Genomic DNA, 21,033 nt, shown 5'->3' with positions numbered 1-21,033 from the left:
GGTGGGGGTAAGGGGGAGAGATCAAACAAAGGACTTGTATACATGCACATAAGCCTAACCAATGGACACAGACACCAGGGGGGTGAGGGCATGAGTGGGGGAGTGGGGGGGGCAATTGAGGGATTAGGAAACATTTGTAATACCTTAATCAATAAAGAAAAAAATGGGTAAAAGAAGATAAAAAACCCCAATATTTCAAAAATAGATTATGCACACAGTAGTGAAATTAAGGTATACCTGAGTATAATAGAATGACTTTCAGGAAAAAAAAATCTAGTAGGGTTTTATTCCAGAAACTTCTACATAATTGCCGAAGTAGGAAATACTTATGTTTCATGTCATACAAACTAACTGACACTTTTGAATCTTTTTTCCTATTTAGCTGTCATCATCTTTTCACCCTACTGTTTATCTCTCCTTCTTGCAGTATGACTCCTATAACACAAGTCTTTTATTTCTCTGGCTGCTTCTTCCATCATTTTTGCCTTCCCCTTCCACCTAAATCATAAGTGATGATGTTCTTCTATATCTATAGCCCACGCATCTCTCCCAAACTTCTTTGCAGATATTTAACTCAACATCTCCACCCACATTTGAGTGACTAATTTATCCTTTCCTCCTTCAAAAACAAAAACAGACCATAATATCTATGCTCCTTAGGCAATGTTCCCTATATTTGATGATTATACCAATAGCCATTCCATTGTTTAAATCAGAAATAAGAAAGTCATACTTTTTTTGTTCTTCTTACCTCTTACAACCAATCACCAATAACTCTATATTCTACCCTTTAAATATTCTCACATTGTCTTATTTTAAAAACTTTCCTCTGTGTTCTCTCCTTATGCTAGGAGCAGCTTAGAAGAAGCCAGAAGAATACTAAGAGTATTACTTCTGTACAATCCTATAATTGTACCATACTTTCTATCTCTAATAACCCCATTCACACAAGATGTTGGATCTTCCAGGTTACTCATTATAATTCTAGCCCCATATCCATATGACTGTAGACGTCTATTAATCTGACCATAGCATCTACACACCCTCCCTCACAAACCCTCCCACAGTAACTGCTAGATCACATACTCTGTTATCAGGAAAATCCCCAGTATTTTACCTGTTCTTGGAATATTCTCTCATCCTTCCCCTAAATGAAACCCAGGTATCTAAAGGAGTAACTTTTCCTTTTCTTAACTTAAGGTTGTTTCATTTCTCACTCATCACTGTGTATAGATATATTACTTAGAATTTCTTACTTAACATGATTTCTTACAATCCATTTACTTCAAACCATATTTTTTAGATTCATTTCTGTGGATAAATTACCTTATTCTTCTCATTCAGGCTGTCATCTAACAATCTTTTTTTTTCCCCTCCAAGAAGCTCATTCACTGATGGCTAGAATTTACAGCTAACATTTTTGTTCCCTAGTCATGTCATTTTCTTTATTACTTTGATATGTACAAATTCTGCCCTCTGGCCTTTCAGATTTCTCCTTTTTAATGACCTTTTTATCCATTCTATTACTGCCATTTTTATGATAATATACATATGCCCTGTTATCACCAAAACCTTTTAAAATAGAGATTTAAAGCAATTCTTCCTGAGATAAACAACTTTATTTTTATATCTTTTCTATCAAACATTTTTATGGCTGCATATACCCGACTTCGCTGAGATTCCTATGTGCTAACTCCAATACCCATCTCAATATTCATCTGCTTCCTAGATCATTTCCCAGATCAGCCTTGTTTCTCTGGACCATAAATAGCATTTCTCTTTTGAAAATATTTTCAGTTAGTTGCTTAACTCTCCCTCTATATTACTCACTTAGGAAAATAGTAGGGCTGGGTGAACCCTACCATCTCTCTTTTCTGGGTCTACACTAAGCTGCAGAGTAACTATGCAGAAAATAACCCAACTGAGTCAAGGAGTTTTTGCTATAGATTTTTTATTAATACATTGACATTATTAATTCAAAATTTTTTGATTTACACTCAGTGTGGCCCAACAATCATAACACATTCCCACTAGGCCGATTTCCACACTATCTGAAATTATTTTATGCAGTGGTCTTGAATGCAGAAACTGCTTAGCTTCTCTCCAAATAGTTTTCTGTTTCAGCTGGACTTACAAAAGCTGACTATATTTCCCAGTTTCTTTTGCAGTTAGATCCAGCCAAGTTCATGAGTTCTGCCCAGTCAAATGTAGGCAAAAGTTATATCTGCCACTTTCATACCTACCCCATAAAAAAATATACACACAGCCCTTCTCTTCCCTGGTCTTCTGGTTGAACAGAAAACCACTAGGAGGACCCAGAAAATGGTAAAGCCACAAGTTGGGAAGAACGTGGCTCATGAGTGACTATAGAAGGTAACTTTCTCCTCCTCTGCCTTTTTGTTCTATTCTCAATGGATTGGATGAAGCCCATCCACATTGGTGAAGGTAAATCTTACTTACTCAATCTATTGATTCAAGTACACTCTCACAGATGCACGCAGGCATAATGTTTTATCAGTACCTGGATATACCTTAGCCTCGTCAAGTTGACAGGTAAAATTAATCATCACTGGGAGTGATGAGATCCATGCCATGCTTTTTCCTTTTATTCTGCTATAGAGTCCTATACTTTTACTTTTTCCAGTTTACTGATCTAGGTTATGATTGCCTGTTTGACTACTACTTGTAAGTTTTATCATGGGTTTTACTATATCTGAAGAGACAACCGATAGTTTTTATAAGGATTTTCTCAGATGCATCTCCTTCCCACCTTCTCCATGTAATCACAATCCTGAATTCTTTTGATTTTCATTATGGTTATTGCATATATGTATGTATCTGAATATAATTGTATAATTACATACATACTCTGTCTTTCTCTCTCTCATACTAGAGGCCCGGTGCACAAAATTGGGTACAGTCCCCAGGCCTAGCCTGTGATCGGGGCCATATTCCTGGATGCCGGCATCCGGCCCCGCCCCCTGCTGCTCGATTTTCTGTTCCCCATCTGGCGATGGGAGCCTGACGGCTGGTGGAGGGACTGAGAGGTTGGCTTTTCCCGCCCCCTGCTAACTAACCAGCCCCACCCTCACCACCAGTCACCCTCTGTGTGTGGGGTGACCGGTGGGGTGGGGGCCTTGGCCTGGAACCACCCACATCCCCCACCACCCACCCCGGTCCCTGTTTTCCATCGGTGATAGGAGCCTGCCTGCTGGGGAATGGGACCAAGAGGTGGTCAGAGCATCTCATAGTGACTGGTCAAGCAGTCATTCTGGTCATTCTGCCATTATGGTCACTGGGCTTTTATTATATAGGACTAGAGGCCCGGTGCACGAAATTCGTGCACTGGGGGAGGGTGTCCCTCAGCCCAACCTGCACAGTCTCCAATCTGGGACCCCTCGGGGGATGTCTGACTGCCTCTTTAGGCCCGACAGGGATCGGGCCTAAAGAGGCAGTCAGACATCCCTTTCACAATCTGGGACTGCTGGCTCCCAACTGCTCGCCTGCCTGCCTGATTGCCCTTAACCACTTCTGCCTGCCAGCCTGATCATCCCCTAACCCAGTGATGGGCAACCTTTTGAGCTTGGTGTGTCAAACTTCGCCAAAAAGCTGAGCATAACTCGGGTAGTGTGTCACTTTGAGGAAAAAACTAACTCCAAGACTCTAGTCGCAAATGTTTCATCCTCAGGAGCAGCAAATGTTTCATCCTCGGCATGCTGCCGCGTGTCATCAGAAATGGCTACGCGTGTCAGTGCTGACACGCGTGTCATAGGTTCGCCATCACTGCCCTAACCACTCCCCTGCCAGCCTGATCGACGCCTAACTGCTCCCCTGCCAGCCAGATCATCTCCAACTGGTCTCCCCTGACAGCCCGGTCACCCCCAAATGCCCTCCCCTGCATATTCTCTCTTTATTAGATAGGGTTTTTTCTTTAACATATTGGACAGCTCTAACTGGTTTGGCTCAGTGGATGGAGTGTTGGCCTGCAGACTCAGGGTCCCGGGTTCGATTCCAGTCAAGGGCATGTACCTTGGTTGGGGGCACATACTGCAGGAGGCAGCTGATCGATGTTTCTCTCTCATAGATGTTTCTAGCCTCTATCCTTTTCCCTTCCTCTCTGTAAAAAAATCAATAAAATTTATTTTAAAAAAACATATTGGACAGTGTACCTGCTGTGGTCTTGACAAAACAGTAAAAATGTAAACCCAAACTAAAAGAGTCATAAAATAAACTCCTTAAACAGGAATTTCATGAGACTTGGAAAGGTGATATCCTGTGGTTGTTTCTTCCTTTTTTTCTTCTCTTTCTTTTTCTTGATGTTTCATCTTTTGTCCTTTCTTACTTTTCTCCTTCTATTCCTTTTCTATCCTCTCTTTCTCTAAACTTTTCCTTTGGTAGAATCATCAGTACTTGACTCGCTTCCTGGGGGCGCGGGTGCCTCCCAGCCAGACACCTAGGGCTGCCTCTGGGAGGGGTTGGCGGCATGGGGTCTCGGGCGCCTCCCATCCAGACACCCCCGGCCGCCTCTCGGAGGGGATAGCAGCGTGGGGTTGAGGGTGCCTCCCATCCAGACACCCCAGGCTGCCTCTGGGAGGGGATGGCAGCGTGGGGTTGAGGGCGCCTCCCATCCAGACACCCCAGGCTGCCTCTGGGGGTTGGCGGCGTGGGGTCACGGGCGCCTCCCAGCCGGACACCCCGGGCTGCCTCTGGGAGGGGTTGGCGGCGTGGGGTCACGGGGGCCTCCCAGCCGGACACCCCGGGCTGCCTCTGGGAGGGGTTGGCGGCGTGGGGTCCTGGGCGCCTCCTATCCAGACACCCCGGGCTGCCTCTGGGAGGGGATGGCGGCTTGGGGTCCTGGGCGCCTCCTATCCAGACACCCCGGGCTGCCTCTGGGAGGGGATGGCAGTGTGGGGTCGCGGGCACCTCCAATCTAGACACCCCGGGCTGCCTCTGGGAGGGGTTGGCGGCGTGGGGTCGCGGGTGCATCCCAGCCGGACACCCCGGGCTGCCTCTGGGAGGGGATGGCAGTGTGGGGTCCTGGGCGCCTCCTATCCAGACACCCCGGGCTGCCTCTGGGAGGGGATGGCGGCGTGGGGGCACGGATGCCTCCCATCCAGACACCCCGGGCTGCCTCTGGGAGGGGTTGGCGGCGTGGGAGCTCGGGCGCCTGCCATACAGACACCCCGTGCGGCCTCTGGGAGGGGATGGCGGTGTGGGGGACAGACACCTCCCAGCCTGACACCCCGGGCTGCCTCTGGGAGGGGTTGGCGGTGTGGGTTCACGGGCGCCTCCCAGCTGGACACCCCGGGCTGCCTCTGGGAGGGGTTGGCGGTGTGGGTTCACGGGGGCCTCCCAGCCAGACACCCCGGGCTGCCTCTGGGAGGGGATGGCAGTGTGGGGTCCTGGGCGCCTCCTATCCAGACACCCCGGGCTGCCTCTGGGAGGGGTTGGCGGCGTGGGGTCCTGGGCGCCTCCTATCCAGACACCCCGGGCTGCCTCTGGGAGGGGATGGCAGTGTGGGGTCCTGGGCGCCTCCTATCCAGACACCCCGGGCTGCCTCTGGGAGGGGATGGCGGCGTGGGGGCGCGGATGCCTCCCATCCAGACACCCCGGGCTGCCTCTGGGAGGGGTTGGCGGCGTGGGGGCGCAGATGCCTCCCATCCAGACACCCCGGGCTGCCTCTGGGAGGGGTTGGCGGCGTGGGGTCACGGGGGCCTCCCAGCCAGACACCCCGGGCTGCCTCTGGGAGGGGATGGCAGTGTGGGTTCACGGGCGCCTCCTATCCAGACACCCCGGGCTGCCTCTGGGAGGGGATGGCAGTGTGGGGTCCTGGGCGCCTCCTATCCAGACACCCCGGGCTGCCTCTGGGAGGGGTTGGCGGCGTGGGGGCGCAGATGCCTCCCATCCAGACACCCCGGGCTGCCTCTGGGAGGGGTTGGCGGCGTGGGGTCACGGGGGCCTCCCAGCCAAACACCCCGGGCTGCCTCTGGGAGGGGATGGCAGTGTGGGTTCACGGGCGCCTCCTATCCAGACACCCCGGGCTGCCTCTGGGAGGGGATGGCAGTGTGGGGTCCTGGGCGCCTCCTATCCAGACACCCCGGGCTGCCTCTGGGAGGGGTTGGCGGTGTGGGTTCACGGGCGCCTCCTATCCAGACACCCCGGGCTGCCTCTGGGAGGGGATGGCAGTGTGGGGTCCTGGGAGCCTCCTATCCAGACACCCCGGGCTGCCTCTGGGAGGGGATGGCGGCGTGGGGTCCTGGGCGCCTCCTATCCAGACACCCCGGGCTGCCTCTGGGAGGGGTTGGCGGCGTGGGGGCGCGGATGCCTCCCATCCAGACACCCAGGGCTGCCTCTGGGAGGGGTTGGCGGCGTGGGAGCTCGGGCGCCTGCCATACAGACACCCCGTGCGGCCTCTGGGAGCGATTGGCAGTGTGGGGTCGCGGATGCCTCCCAGCTGGACACCCCGGGCTGCCTCTGGGAGGGGTTGGCGGCGTGGGGTCACGGGCGCCTCCCAGCTGGACACCCCGGGCTGCCTCTGGGAGGGGATGGCGGTGTGGGGGACAGACACCTCCCAGCCTGACACCGGGGGCTGCTTCTGGGAGGGGATGGTAGCATGGGGTCCCCAGCACCTCCCAGCCCGGTCACGCCCCCCCCCCCCCCCCCGTGCCGATCGCCCCAGGCACCCCGGGGAGCTGCGGCATGGGCCCGGCCACGCCCCCCCGGGGTGCCAATCGCCCCAGGCACCCCGGGGAGCGGCGGCATGGGCCCGGCCACGCCCCCCCGGGGTGCCGATCGCCCCAGGCACCCCGGGGAGTGGCGGCATGATCGCCCCAGGCACCCCGGGGAGCGGCGCCATGGGCCCGGCCACGCCCCCCCGGGGTGCCGATCGCCCCAGGCACCCCGGGGAGCGGCGGCATGGGCCCGGCCATGCCCCCCCGGGGTGCTGATCGCCCCAGGCACCCCGGGGAGCGGCGGCATGGGCACGGCCACTGGGCACCGCCATCTTAATTTTATCAACAGTTGACAGGCCACCCGGAGTCCCGCCCTCAGCCTCTGCTGGCCCAATCGGGGGCATAGCGGAGGTGCGGTCAATTTGCATGTTTCTCTATTATAAGGTAAGATATGTATATATACACACACACATATATATATATATATATATATATATATATATATATATATATATATACTTTTTTATCTTTAGAAGAAAAAACTCAGTTGATTTCTCTACTTGAAGTCTCCAAAGTTTTGAGGTTGTTTTCATGTACAAATAAAACCCATGCCATCCTCAGAAAGCTTTTTACAGTATATTAAGCATAATTTATATATATAGTTTTTAATTGCTGTTTTTTTTTAATCCTCACCTGAGGATATTTTTCCATTGATCTTTTCAGAGAGAGTAGATGATGGAGGGAAAGAAACATCCATGTGAGAGAAACACATTGATTGGTTGCCTCCTGCACATACCCTGACCAGGACCCAGGCAGGGGAGGAGCCTGCAACCAAGATACATGCCCTTGACAAGAATCAAACCCGGGATCCTTTGATATGCAGGCCGATGCTCTATCCACTGAGCCAAACTGGCCAGGAGCATGAAGTACCATATTATTATGATTTAACTTCAAGTTAAGGTTGACTGATATTCCCAACCATGAGAGGTTTGGATCTCTCTGTTGCTCTACCGCAGAATCTTTGAAGTTTACAAGGTGCTTGAAACACAGGAGGGTTTGGTCCTTAAACCATGGTAAACCCCATCATGCGGTCTCTCCTTGCAATACGCAACACTGAACACCCTCTCTTACTATTGCTCTCATGCAATGGTGCCTCTGAGAGGCTCAGAGCTGACTCTCTCTCAGAGCAGGTATCACCATAGAGAAACATTTCTGTTCTTGTCAAGGGCTCCCGTTTAGGAGCTAGGTTTCATGGGCATCATGCCTCTACCTCCCCTCAGGCCTGCTGAGAACAAACAGGAGCTGTATATCACCAATGAAGGAACTACACTAGCCCACAAAACCCTCATCCCTTCTAGGCTCAGGGAAGAATAAGTGCTGCCTTTCAGGGCCACCACCTATGTGAGCCTAGTAGCATCTGTATATGTCTCTCCACTTTCTACACACGTAAGTTATATATATTTAACCTAAATGAAGGATAATTGCTGTCTCAGAGGTTAAATGTCTTCTCAGTGGATTCTAGAAAGACAAAACTATTGACCCCCCTCAAGAAACAGCATAAAATAAAGACAAACACACACCTTTCATTCCTTCCATCTCTTTCTGTGGTGAAATCAACGGCTGAGGGAGGAGTCTATGTAAACATGATGGTCTTACCAGAATCCCTCTTGTATTTCTCCCTAGTTTCGTATGTTTGACCCAATCACATGTAGTGCCAGTGTTCCATAGCAGTATATTTCTTCAAGTGCTCAGACCTGTTACCTGCATTTCTCTGGTTCCAGCTGCTCTGGACACTATTGCATTAGTGATACCATCCACTCCTTCACTGCTAAACATTCTCCTGGTTTTTAGCCTTGGAGAGTATAAGGTCCTCTCTCTTTGTCTGCCTGTATCTTTACTTTGAATTTTTTTATTTGCTCTCTTCTATCCTCTTCTCCTACTCAGAAAAAAAAAAAAAAAAGGGAGGGGGGGAGGAATAGTATGGTCTGACCTGCCTTTTAGATGAAAGAAAGAGGCTTTCATGTTGACTTTGACCCTGCACACTTCTTGAATTGCCATATCAAACAGCATCTCTGTTCTCCGCTCTACTTTAAATGGTACAAAACTTTATAGCAGAACTATTTCCTGCGCACTTTGCTGTCAGCTACATCAGTAGGTCCTAGCGAGCTTCCATATTCTGCCAAATCATGAAAAATTTTTAATTAGAAACTTACTCTCATCAAGACAAGCTTTCAGTTTTATTATCTGGCCCTGTTTTCTTTGTGAAAAACAAATGAAAAACAATGTTTTCGGTTAGCGATGGACTCAGCTCTTACTTAGTCTGACAAAACTCAGGTAGGGCTTCTCTGGTCTTTATTGTATCATCTATTTTTAGGGTTTTCATTGTTCTATGTTAGAAAAGTGACTGAGTAGGGAAAAAGTAATGGCATTTAGATTCTGGTGTTTTAGAAATTATCTAAAAATTGAAAATTGTTTTTATGCTAGAATGTTTTTCTGGGTGACTAAATTATCATTTAATTCCGGTATTATTTTCTTCCACAGAATTTTTACACTATCTAAAATCTGCCTTCTGGAAAATGCTTAAAATTAAACCCAGTGATACTTTCCTATCAATAGTTTGTTCTAGCCCTCTGCTCAAAGGGACTACAATTCTTTCATTCTTTAGGAACATTTGAGTGAACCTGTGCATTTTCTTTACAATCCTCTTAAAACCTAGGTCCCTAAAAAGGAGAATGAGTCTAAAAATCAATTATCTGTGGTAATTTACTTTACATAAATCACAAAATTATTACATTAAACCATCTACCATGAGGATGTATTATGCTGTAACACAAAGTTTGCATGGCTTTCATGCTTACAGGCCATCCTATTTTTATAAATTGCATAGAATAAATACAGACAATCATGTTGCTTTTCAGCAATTGGAATTCTTAAACATTCCACTTAAAAATGTTTCCAATGCACATTGGGATGATAATATCTACTTTATAACTAAACTATGGGGAAATGACTCAGCTGTCTGGATGTACACTACACATAGACATTCCTGGATAACACCTTTTTGTTATTTCTTATTCTATTAGCATTATTTTTGAAGTTTCTGATCTTCACTGTCAAAGAAAGTTCTCTTGAAACCAGTCTTTGATCCATGTGCACTAAAATTCAGGTGGAAAGTGCAGCTGATCTTGGTTAAACATTTTAGCTTTCAAATCACGTTTATAAGAAATCAAGTATAAAATGTGTTAATAATACATATTGTAATAATAAAGAATGGCTGTATTATATACTTCTTTAAATAGCTAGGCTATGATATTCTCTGAACTTCTGAAGTAACATATTTTCTTTGCTCTGTTTTGTTACATAAAGAGAATGACTTTCTCAATATCTGTTCTGCCCACTATATAATTTTACCCCCTTATCTCAAAAAATATGACATGGCATCATCTCTTTGCATAAGATAAAAATGTGTCTTATTGTAACAGAGAGGTTCAAGAAGCTAGCCACACTGTATACGATTTTGGATTTTATTACATAACAAATGCCACAACCTGTATTGACAGCACCGTCCCATCTCTGTCCTGCAGAAGGAAAATGAGAGAACTGGAACTCGCTGTGCTAACTGCTGAGATCACCATCATACATTATTAATTAAAATAAATAAGAAATAAAAGAAAAAAATGACTTTTGCTCCTGCTGTTTGAAAGGTCTATAGTGCATTATCTAGTTACCAATTCAATTTCTTTTACCACATCATGCATCCAGACTTAAAGTATGTGGGTGAGAAAGATCTCTCTATGACCTTGTCACTTGAAGTTTTCATAAATTCCCCCCATCCATTACCCTTCTTGTATTCACTAGAAACTCTCTCCCCTGAATCTTATGCTCATGATCACAAAACTTGGAATAAAAGTAAAGCTGCTGTCATGGATGGGTTATTTCAGAAGAACTGAAAATACTGTGAGTGACTCTGTCACTTGGAAAACTTAGACTGAGTTCTACATTTTGGTAGATGACCTTGGCAGAAATATTTGGACTATATGAAATATTAAGGCATCTTTGAAATCTACTAGATTTCAAAGCAGACAACTGAGATGGCCAATTGAGCAAAAGAGATTTTTTAAGGAAAAGGAGGCGGATTAAGAGGAGGAGACGGAAGGAAGGAAGGAAGGAAGGAAGGAAGGAAGGAAGGAAGGAAGGGATGAATGAAATCTAATTATGTTTTAGTGAATTTACCAGCTAGTGGACTAAAATAAATAGTCATTTAAGTAAAAAACAGAAAAATCATAATCTCCTATGTATATTTGTTGATTTAAAAATATTTCTGCAAATTCATTGACATTCTTTTCTTTACAAGGAGGAGCCTAATTTCCTGCCCTTGAATGTTAGCTGGACTTGTGACCCATGTTTAATAAACAGTATGTGGCGTCAATCAAGGATTGGCCAGATAAAGGATACCTGGCCCTAGCTCTCTTATATCTCTTCTAGGAGAAGCCAGTTGCCATAATATGAGTACGCTCAAGGAGCCCTGTGAAAGGTTCGTGTGGGGAGTTGAGGCCTCTTGACAACAGGCAACATCATCATGCCCCCATGTAAGTGAGTCACCTTGGAATGAAACAATTCAGCTCCAGTCCAGAATTCAGATGACCAGTTTTGACCAACATCTGACTTAATATCATGAGAAACCTCAAGCCAGAACTGCTCATTCAAGCTGTACCTGAATTCATGACCCATAATAGAAACTCTAAGCAATTAAAAATATGTATTGGTCTTTTGAGACATTAAAGTGTTGAGGTAACCAGAAAAGGACACTACAAGAAAGGAAAACTACAGGATAATATATTTGATGAATATAGATGCAAAAATCCTCAACAAAATATTAAACTGAATCCAACAATACATCAAAAGGATCATACACCTCAACCAAGTGGGATTTATTCCAGGGATGCCAGCATGGGTCAACAGCCACAAATCAATCAGTATGATATGCCATATTAATAAAATGAAGGCTAAAAAGCATATATAATGATCTAAATAGATACAGAAGAAGCACTTTACAAAATCTGGCATTCTTTCATGATAAAAACTCTTAACAAATAGGGAATAGAGGGAACGTAACTCAGCAACTGTTTTTCTGTAAGGAGCCCAATGGTAAGTATTTTAGAACTGAGGGCACACACTCTTCCACAAGTACTTAAATTTGCTTTTGTAGTGTGCAAACAGCCATACACAATACCTAAATTAATGAGCATGTCTGTGTTCCAACGTAAATTTATTAAAGACTATATATGACAAGGCTGTGGCTAACATCATACTCAATGGTAGAAAGATGAAACCTTTTCCTCTAAGAAACAAGGCAATGACCACTCTCAATATGTTTATTCAACATAGCACTGAAAGTCCTAGCAACAGCAATAGGTCATTGATGCCTAGTCATGATAACATTTTTATTCTTGAGCATCTGCACTTTGAGTTAACAATGGAGATAAATTTCTATTTTATATGTATTCTATTACAGACTTGGTTCTTCTCTTTCTCTGCTTAAATTGCAAAAGAAAAACTGTAATTGAAATAAATAGGAATTAATATTAAAGATGGCTTTTGTATATGGTGGAGTAAGCAGTCTCGAGAATAGTGCTTATTTCTTTAAAAAAAAATTCATTCAACAGACATTAATTGAAGGCCATCTCTGTGTCAGGTACTGGGGATCTAGCAGTGAATACAATGAACATTATGGAGTTTACAGAGAAGTTAATCTGTATTAGTAGTTAATTTATGAAGAACTTGGAGTGATTAAGCATGTTCATATTGTAGCAAGTAGAGAGGCCCTCTGCACTTAATCTCTTAGCCTGTGCTAATCAAAGTTCTTGTCCACGAGGAGGTACATGAGTGTGCCTGAATGAGAATCAACACACTGCTGCCTTCTTTGAAAAACTCAGCTTCAATTCTTCAGGAAGCTTGGCCAGGTCAGTGTAAGAGTAAAATGGAGAGAAGACAGAATCTCTCAACTCACATAATAATAAAACATCTATTTCTGGCACTCCAAGAGTAGTAATGGTTGCATAATTCTCATTAATTTAACATTAAATATCCATCAATCATTACCTCATCATATAGGTTCAGTTGCTATAGAATTAACAGTTCAACTGTGTTATAATCAATTAATATATATTTTTTTGAGCAGAAACAATGGTGAAACCAAGTACTTTGTAGATATATAATGTAATTTTAAGGTTGGAGAAAAAAAGCCACATGATTAATTTAATATGATTGATCAGGCTAAATTTCATTACTCTCAGGGAGTTAGTTTTGTTCTTGTTAACAAATATGAACAAAATTAGTAAAACAATTTGCTCAACATTGAACAATAAAAATACAAAATCATATAAAGTTAAAAATAACCTAGCCCAACATTTAACCCAATAATGTCCCCTTCAACTTGAATAGCAGGTGGTCATCAATCAGCACTCAGCAACTTTTTTTCTGTAAGGAGCCCATTAGTAAGTATTTTAGATCTGAGGGCACACACCCTTCCACAAGTACTTAAATTTGCTTTTGTAGTGTGCGAACAGCCATACACAATACCTAAATTAATGAGCATGTCTGTGTTCCAACGTAAATTTATTTACAAAAACAGGCAGCTACCTGGTTTTTACCCATGAGCCATAGTGTTCTGACCTCCAATTTAGACTAGGGATCATATACAGCAATCCAGACCTACTTGTGAATGAGACATTAGTTTTCTTTGATTAGAAAGAAGCCATGTTTTCAAAGGATGAAATGCATTAAACAGGTTCTTGGAAATACAACCACCTTAGACTTTGTTTCAAACTCAGACTGCTGTGAAACAATTGCGTTTGCACTTGAGTCCAACTCATATTTGGCTCCAATGCCTTCTGTGCTTGGGATCTCAGTATTTCTCAAGGTAACTCATTAACTGATTGACTATGTTTAAATGAATTAACCACCGCATTCTCTGTTTATATTACTTTATCACATGTTAATTTTATAGATATTAAAGTACATAATACAGTATTATGAATTATAATCACCATTCTGTACATTAGATCCCTAGAATTTACTGATCTTATAACTAGAAGTTTGTACCCTTTGGCCAACAAGAGATAAAACTAGTTAAAACAGCGAGTGCCCTCTTTTAGGGTCCGCATGTATTTTTTTACTTAAATTCAGCCTGGCAAATGAGTTTGTCAGATGCTACTGGGACTCCTCTAGAATACAAATGAAGTAAGATTCATTCATCTGTAACACATATAACTGACAGAAGATTACTTTTCAGGATATGTAAAAATAATGTCTACAGATCCATAGAAAAGAACTAACAATCAGATTGCCTGTAATATTTTAATGATGATGACTATAAAATTCACAGAAGAGGAAATCTGCATGGTCAATAAACCTTCTTAGCGAGAGGGGAAGCCTTGTGACACTGATGTGGGCATACATAGTGACTTACGGTAACATTTCATGTTTATCTTATTTCTCACTTCCTAGGTATTTGTGTGTAAGAACCTCATGCTAAAATTTGTGTTCCTGACAATCTTTTCGGTTATTTCTATACTAGTTACTGTTTTCTTCTTTCTTCTGTGTCTTTCTTTTCCTGTGAATTTTTACTCCAGCCATCAACTTTTATTTTTTTCTAATTATATATACAATTTCTAATTTCTCATTATTTTCCTTCTAACATCCATTTTTCCCTAACAAAAAGCTTGAAAGCATCAACAGTGCCCATATTCCAATTTTTAATCACTAAGAGATGTACGATGTTCCCTTCTGAAAACATTCCAGCCTTCAGGATTGTGGAAATTCAATAAATATGTGTTAAAATAAATTGAGATACACTATATACATTTTATCGTCACATGATATCGCAAAAGGAGATGGCAGCAAGTGGGATTTATATGTAGCCTTCATCAGTGGGTATTTTACAAAGTTCTCTAATTAATGAGAATGTTTCACCTCTTCCATAACCTAGGAGTCAAGCTTCTCACTTGGATTCCCCTTCTTCCTAAGGGTGAGATGGCTGTTTTTGCAAATTACTGGTTGGATCTTACTCTGTGCCAGGTATTGTCCTCAACTCTTTACATTTAATATTTTATTTCTTATAATGTAATAACTATTATGATTCTCATTTTATAGGTTTAACAAAACCAAGGGTACTAAGAATTTAGAAGTCCAGTGTCAAACTGTTAGTAAGTGGAGGAGCTGGGGTTCAAAAGGGAAGTGTGAGGAGGTACCAAAGAAATGAAATCCTTTATTCACCTTACTCTTCCCACCCAAAGCCCTCCAGCCACGAGTCCCATCATGTGGACTATAGAGCCTTCCTCCGGAGGGCATGGTGCGGACAATCAGAGAATTTGGCCACAGAGGACAAGTCCTTACATGTCATCACTTATTTTCTAACCTTTTGGTTCTATTACTACATTCTCTCCAATTACAGAGTCTTCAGATTTCCAAGGAGGGAAAGTCTTAGGTTTCTTGAGAATGGAATCTGTTGGGTTCTGTGTATTTACTGAGGTGTTTCTACAAACAGTGAGCTTCTGTTTGGTACCAGTGTGAAAACATTCATGTTTGCTCCCAGAATCATGCGCACCTAATCCTCTCAAACATTACTCAGAGCCTGTGCCAGGGAGTCGGTGTCCTATGAGACTGCCTCACTTAGGATGATGCACTTTTGAAGGGGAGAGGTCTTTTTACCAACTTTTTTTTTTTTCATTTCTTTCACTCTCCTGACGAACTTGCTTTTCTGAATATTCTCCAAGGACAGGAGAAATTAATGGTAATGAGCTCATTGGGAAAGAAATGGGCTCCTGATCATTCTGGCTGCTGTAACGGCTCCTGCTTGTTTTATTTTAAGGAATACTGCTTAGGCAAGGATGCTGAGTGTAGTAAGGAGGTGTTCACTAAAATAAACTTACTGAATTTTGGTGAGTCTCTGGGACAAAAAAGGAAAGACAATTGCCTCTAAAACTCGGAACTGTTATCTTTTGGCAAAGATCAGTAGGTGTAGGCAGCCTCTGAGGAATAAACATGTGCGCTTCTAACTTCACTTGTACACCTGCCAAGTCTCCCCAGCAGCTGTCTTCCTTACAGCCATCTGAGTGCTAACGGAACAAGTCCCAATTTCCCAAACAACATGCATCATAAGTAAAATTTTAAAAGGTTTTTATGTCATCAGCTGGAAGGTTTCTGACGGTATGTATAGTAAATTTGAGGGTGTAAAGTTTGTGGAGATATTTATTCCTTTTGTTTTTACATAAACACCATGGTTTCAAAGGAGAGCGGGTTTAATCAATGAGAATAAAAATGGCAACAGCTCTTCTCACATAATGGAGTATCTGTTATTGCTTGGAGAGATGCGGGAGGGTAACACTATCTTGACCTAACAGTCTAAGGAAATGATCCAATCATATCACAGGTTCCTATTTTTGATGCACACAGCTTTGAGTACCTGCTTCCTTGTTTTCTTGTAGGGAAAAGTTGAGGAACATGGAAGGCAGAAAATATTCCGTTTCTTGTGGGGATTCTTCAAGGTGATGATCCTAGGCTCACATTGGGCTAGCTCACGGGTATGCTTAGCCAATGTAAGCATTATAAGGTAGAACGTGGAAAGATCCTTACTGGGGATGGAGTCCTACTGGTTGTAATCCTGGATGCTATCCTAACTCTATTTCTTGGTGTATTTTACTTTACCTCTGAGTTTACCCATTTGAAATAGGGATGACGGCCAGCATCTATTGCATACAGTTAGTAGAACTGTTAATATAGTTAATATAGTTAGATAATATAGTCTGTGCAAAGTGCTTAGCATATCACCTGACACATATTGCTAAATGAAGGAATTAATCGGCTTACTCATGTGAAAACTGAAGAAATTTTTTCTTAAATTGATTCTCAGTGTTTGAAAGTTAGGACTCATATGAGCAGGTCTTAACAAAAGGACTGAGGAAGTGTCCTTAAAAGGGACTTGGTAGGAGATCTGGCCATGTTGCATAGTGAGGTGTGATTTTTACTTATCATAGAAGGAAAGCTCTACCCTCCGGAGAAGGAAGTGTGTGTGTGTGTGTGTGTGTGTGTGTGTGTGTGTGTGTAGTGTAGTGTAGTGTTTGCATCTGGCATTTGATTGAGAGAAAGGGAATACAAAATCATGCAAATGTATAGCAGCCAGAAACTCTAAAGCCCTAACTCCTGCCTCATAATGTATAGTCCAGCAGAGTTGGGAACAATGGTTAGAAAATGATTCTCAAGTCTGTTGTTCACTGATGTCACATGACATATTGGGGTTAAATTGTGTGTGAATTAAACAAAACTTGTGTTTCTACCAGAAGAGTAAGTAAAACAGTCCCTTTTATTTTTTTATTTTTAAAGTTGCATGATCTTTTGGATTTTGAAGTTACCTTATAGACTCGAAAATGTATGGACTTCTAATGCAGCCAAGTTCAAATTTAGCTCTCATATTGCTAAGGAGTTTTAGTCAAATCACTGGCTTTGAATTGAGTGTCCAAGCTTAGACAATGGGGGTGGGTGGGTTAATACATCCCTTAGAGGATTCTTATGAGAATCAAAGTGAATAATATATGAAATACCTATGACAGTGCTTGCCTTATTCCAGGTGTTTGAGATATGTCTTTCTCCCTTTAATAATAGAGTTATCAATGTCAACTAGGGAGATGTGGCAGCCAAAACATTTATGGAACTGAACAAGAAAAGACATTTCATGTAGCCCTGACCAGTGTAGCTTAGTGGTCAGAGCATCCACCCAAGCACCTGAGGATTGCAGGTTCAATTCCAGATCAAAGACACCGACCAGGGCTGCAGGTTCCATCCTAAGCCTGGTAGGGGCGACTGTGGGAGGCAACCAATAAATGTGTCACTCTCACATCAATGTTTCTCTCTCTCTCTCTTCCCCTCCCTTCCTTTCACTCTCTCTAAATATACTTTAGATTCATTTATCTAAATAAATTACTCAGATTAGCTATAATTTCCTTTTAAGATTTCTCTTCACAATCCTTCTATAATTTTCACAAATCTTATTCATTTAGCTTTAGAACAATTTACTTTCCTTTTCCCTTAAAAAAATGCATCTCCATACCTCATGCCTTCTATTACCAAAACCATAGAACATATTTGCCAATGTTATCACCGATAAGGGTTTAATCTCTTTCTTTCCAATTAGTTAGAATTTTTAACTTTTTAGAAACTTTAAATTTTAGGTGGCAAGTAAGTACTTAATACTTTCAGATTAGCAATACACTCACATTTTAAAAGATATATTTCAGATAAAATACAAGACATATTCATTAACAGATTCAAATCTATTCTCTAGATTCTCTGTATTAAGAAGCCAAAAGTAGACAAACTCAGATTAACTATGTTTAGGCATATATAATTATCATTGAAAAGCTTTATCATAAACCCTTCATTTTAATATACTTATTTTATCTAAACAATTTTGAGATTTTAAAGCCAATTATTATTACCCAAGGCATTTTCTTTTTTTCTTTTTTTTTTTTTTAATTTCTTTATTGATTAAGGTGTCACATATTTGTCCTCATCCCCCCATTCCCATCCCACACCCCTCCCCTTGGATGCCCCAACCCTCTGTTGAACTTAAGCATTGGTTAGGCTCATATGCATGCACACAAGACCTTTGGTTGATCTCTCCCCCCTCCCCCCACCCTCCCCTATCCTCCCTCTGAGGCCCGATAGTCCGATCGATGCCTCCTTGTTTCTGGTTCTGTTCTTGTTCATCAGTCTATGTTGTTCATCATTTCCCCTAGATGAGCGAAATCATGTGTCACTAGAGATATACTTATAAGAATTGAATGTGCGACGAGCAATAATAGTTATGCTGACAGGCAAATGAATCAGTCTGTAGTGAGTTTCTTTCTGGACCAACAGTTCTTTTGAGACCCAATATCAATGTCCACCAGTTCCCTATGAGTACATGTCGGCACTGACCCCTCAGCTCTGGATGGTGGACAAATGGTGGTAATGCAGGTCCGACTCCCTCTGGTTTGGTCTCGGCCGGACCCAGGGGCACTGATTCACCCGGATCCAGGGGTCCACGGCCTCACCCGGACCCGGGGCCAGGCTCACCCGGATCCAGGGGCCCACGGCCTCACCCGGACCCGGGGCCAGGCTCACCCGGATCCAGGGGCCCACGGCCTCACCCGGACCCGGGGCCAGGCTCACCCGGATCCAGGGGCCCACGGCCTCACCCGGACCCGGGGCCAGGCTCACCCGGATCCAGGGGCCCGCGGCCCCCCTGGACCCGGGGTCAGGCCCACCCGGATCCAGGGGCCCGCGGCCCCCCCCGGACCCGGGGCCAGGCCCACCCGGATCCAGGGGCCCGCGGCCCCACCCGGACCCGGGGCCAGGCCCACCCGGATCCAGGGGCCCGCGGCCTCACCCGGACCCGGGGCCCAGGCCCACCCGGATCCAGGGGCCCGCGGCCTCACCCGGACCCGGGGCCCAGGCTCACCCGGATCCAGGGGCCCGCGGCCTCGCCCGGACCCGGGGCCAGGCCCACCCGGATCCAGGGGCCCGCGGCCCCCAAGGCATTTTCTTGACAAATTCTGAAACAGATATAACTCACCAACCTTCAGTGGCTCTAATGTGAAAGTACTATTTTCTTTGCTTTTTCCTTACAAAAATGGGAGTGGCCCCCGCTGCTATTTCTGCAGCCCGCTGGAGGGAACTTCTGCAGATCGGGTCCTCCAGGATAAAGATTTGGGGATTTAGAAGATTTTATTTCCCATACTTTTCTGAGTAGACTGCAACAATATGAAATCTTGCATATAAGAGATCTTAAAAACAGAAACAACAACAACAAATCCTACGGTAAATAAATGAGTACTCTCAAAAGGAGAGACTGGGAAATTATCTTTAGAATCTTATCTCACACTAACCCGGCACAGCAAATGACCTTTGGTTCTGAGTGGTATAAAACTCATACAGCACAGACAGAGGATTATCTGTGTTCATAAATCGGTGAAGAGCAAACTAAGTCTCCAAAAGATAGAAAGCAAGCAAAGAACATCAGCAACCAAAGGTACATTACAGGCAGACAAGAACTTTACTAGCAAAGAGTTTCCAGTGGCTGATGCCTTGAGAGGAAGACCAGGAAGGGTACCCAACATTGAGAATGCTTGGCAGCTGCTGGGAAGTTCCTGCAATCCCTGCCACAGGTTCAGCCTGCCACAAGCAGCTGGGCCCCCAGCACAGTGGGATGTGCTCATCTTTAAATAAAGTAAACCAAACAACAAAGAGACACAAACAACAGTCAACAGACACACCCTTACATACAATATTTACAGGTGCACACAGATTCCAGACAAGAGCTTCACACCAAGCTCCTTGTCTGTCCAGCCACAGACACCACAGAATGCCCTGCATATAAAAAAGAAAAAAACACCGAAGCAGAGCAATGTCTCACATCCCAGAATGGATCAGACTAAGGGATTGGAGACCAGGCCAAGGACCACTGGAGGTCTCTTGCCATCCGGAGCTGATCAGGCTCTCCCATAGGAGAGGCAGTCAAATGCCTCCCACGCCATACACAGTACATGGTTCCTTATAAAGAAGCCCAGATAGAAAGCAGCACATGCTTCTCATGCCATACACACATGCTTGATTCCTCCTCCCATCATACAAAAATCCTTGATTCAACTTAGGTCTCAGATGAGACGACGGGGATTGCTGAGGCTGCGGCTGGGACTCAAAAAAGGAAAATTCCTGGCAGCGCTGCAAATAAGAACCCAGGCCTCAGCTCCGGGAACCCCCAGTCCAGGCAGCAAGTGGAATCCCTGGTACTCACCCCAGAGGGGTCCCTCACTTACATCCCTTCGTGGTTGCCAGAATACTAGTGTGTACCTGAACAATCAATGGGCCCGTGCTGCCTGTCACTACTTGAGCCAGTTAAGGAGAGATAGGGTTGAATAATAAATGAGCATTTATTCCAATACTCCACAATCAATTCATATTGGAATTTGATTTATTCTTCTACCACCTGACAAAAGAAAGCTTAGACTTGGCATACCCATTATAAGAAGACTTTTCTTTAAAATTAGAGGGCAAGTGGACTGATCTCATATTTTGGTTATACGAGGGAAACATGAACAAATGAAATAAATGTGATTTGGAGCTTTCTAGAACCTAATGGCCTAGATCGCTCTAAGTAAGTTATGGCATAAAAAGAGACACTTGGTAAATAACAGGAAAAGGATAGAAATCAAATGCAGATTGTGGTATTTGCTCACTTTAATACTGAGTTACCAAAATTCACACCTGGTGACTTTTTATTCTGAATTACTTCCCAAAGAATAGTTATATTTCTGATGGAAAA

The sequence above is a fragment of the Cnephaeus nilssonii genome (assembly GCF_951640355.1).
Source record: "Cnephaeus nilssonii genome assembly, chromosome: 12".
In the NCBI taxonomy this organism is placed as follows: Eukaryota; Metazoa; Chordata; class Mammalia; order Chiroptera; family Vespertilionidae; genus Cnephaeus; species Cnephaeus nilssonii.
Note: the sequence above shows the minus strand (reverse complement) of the source record.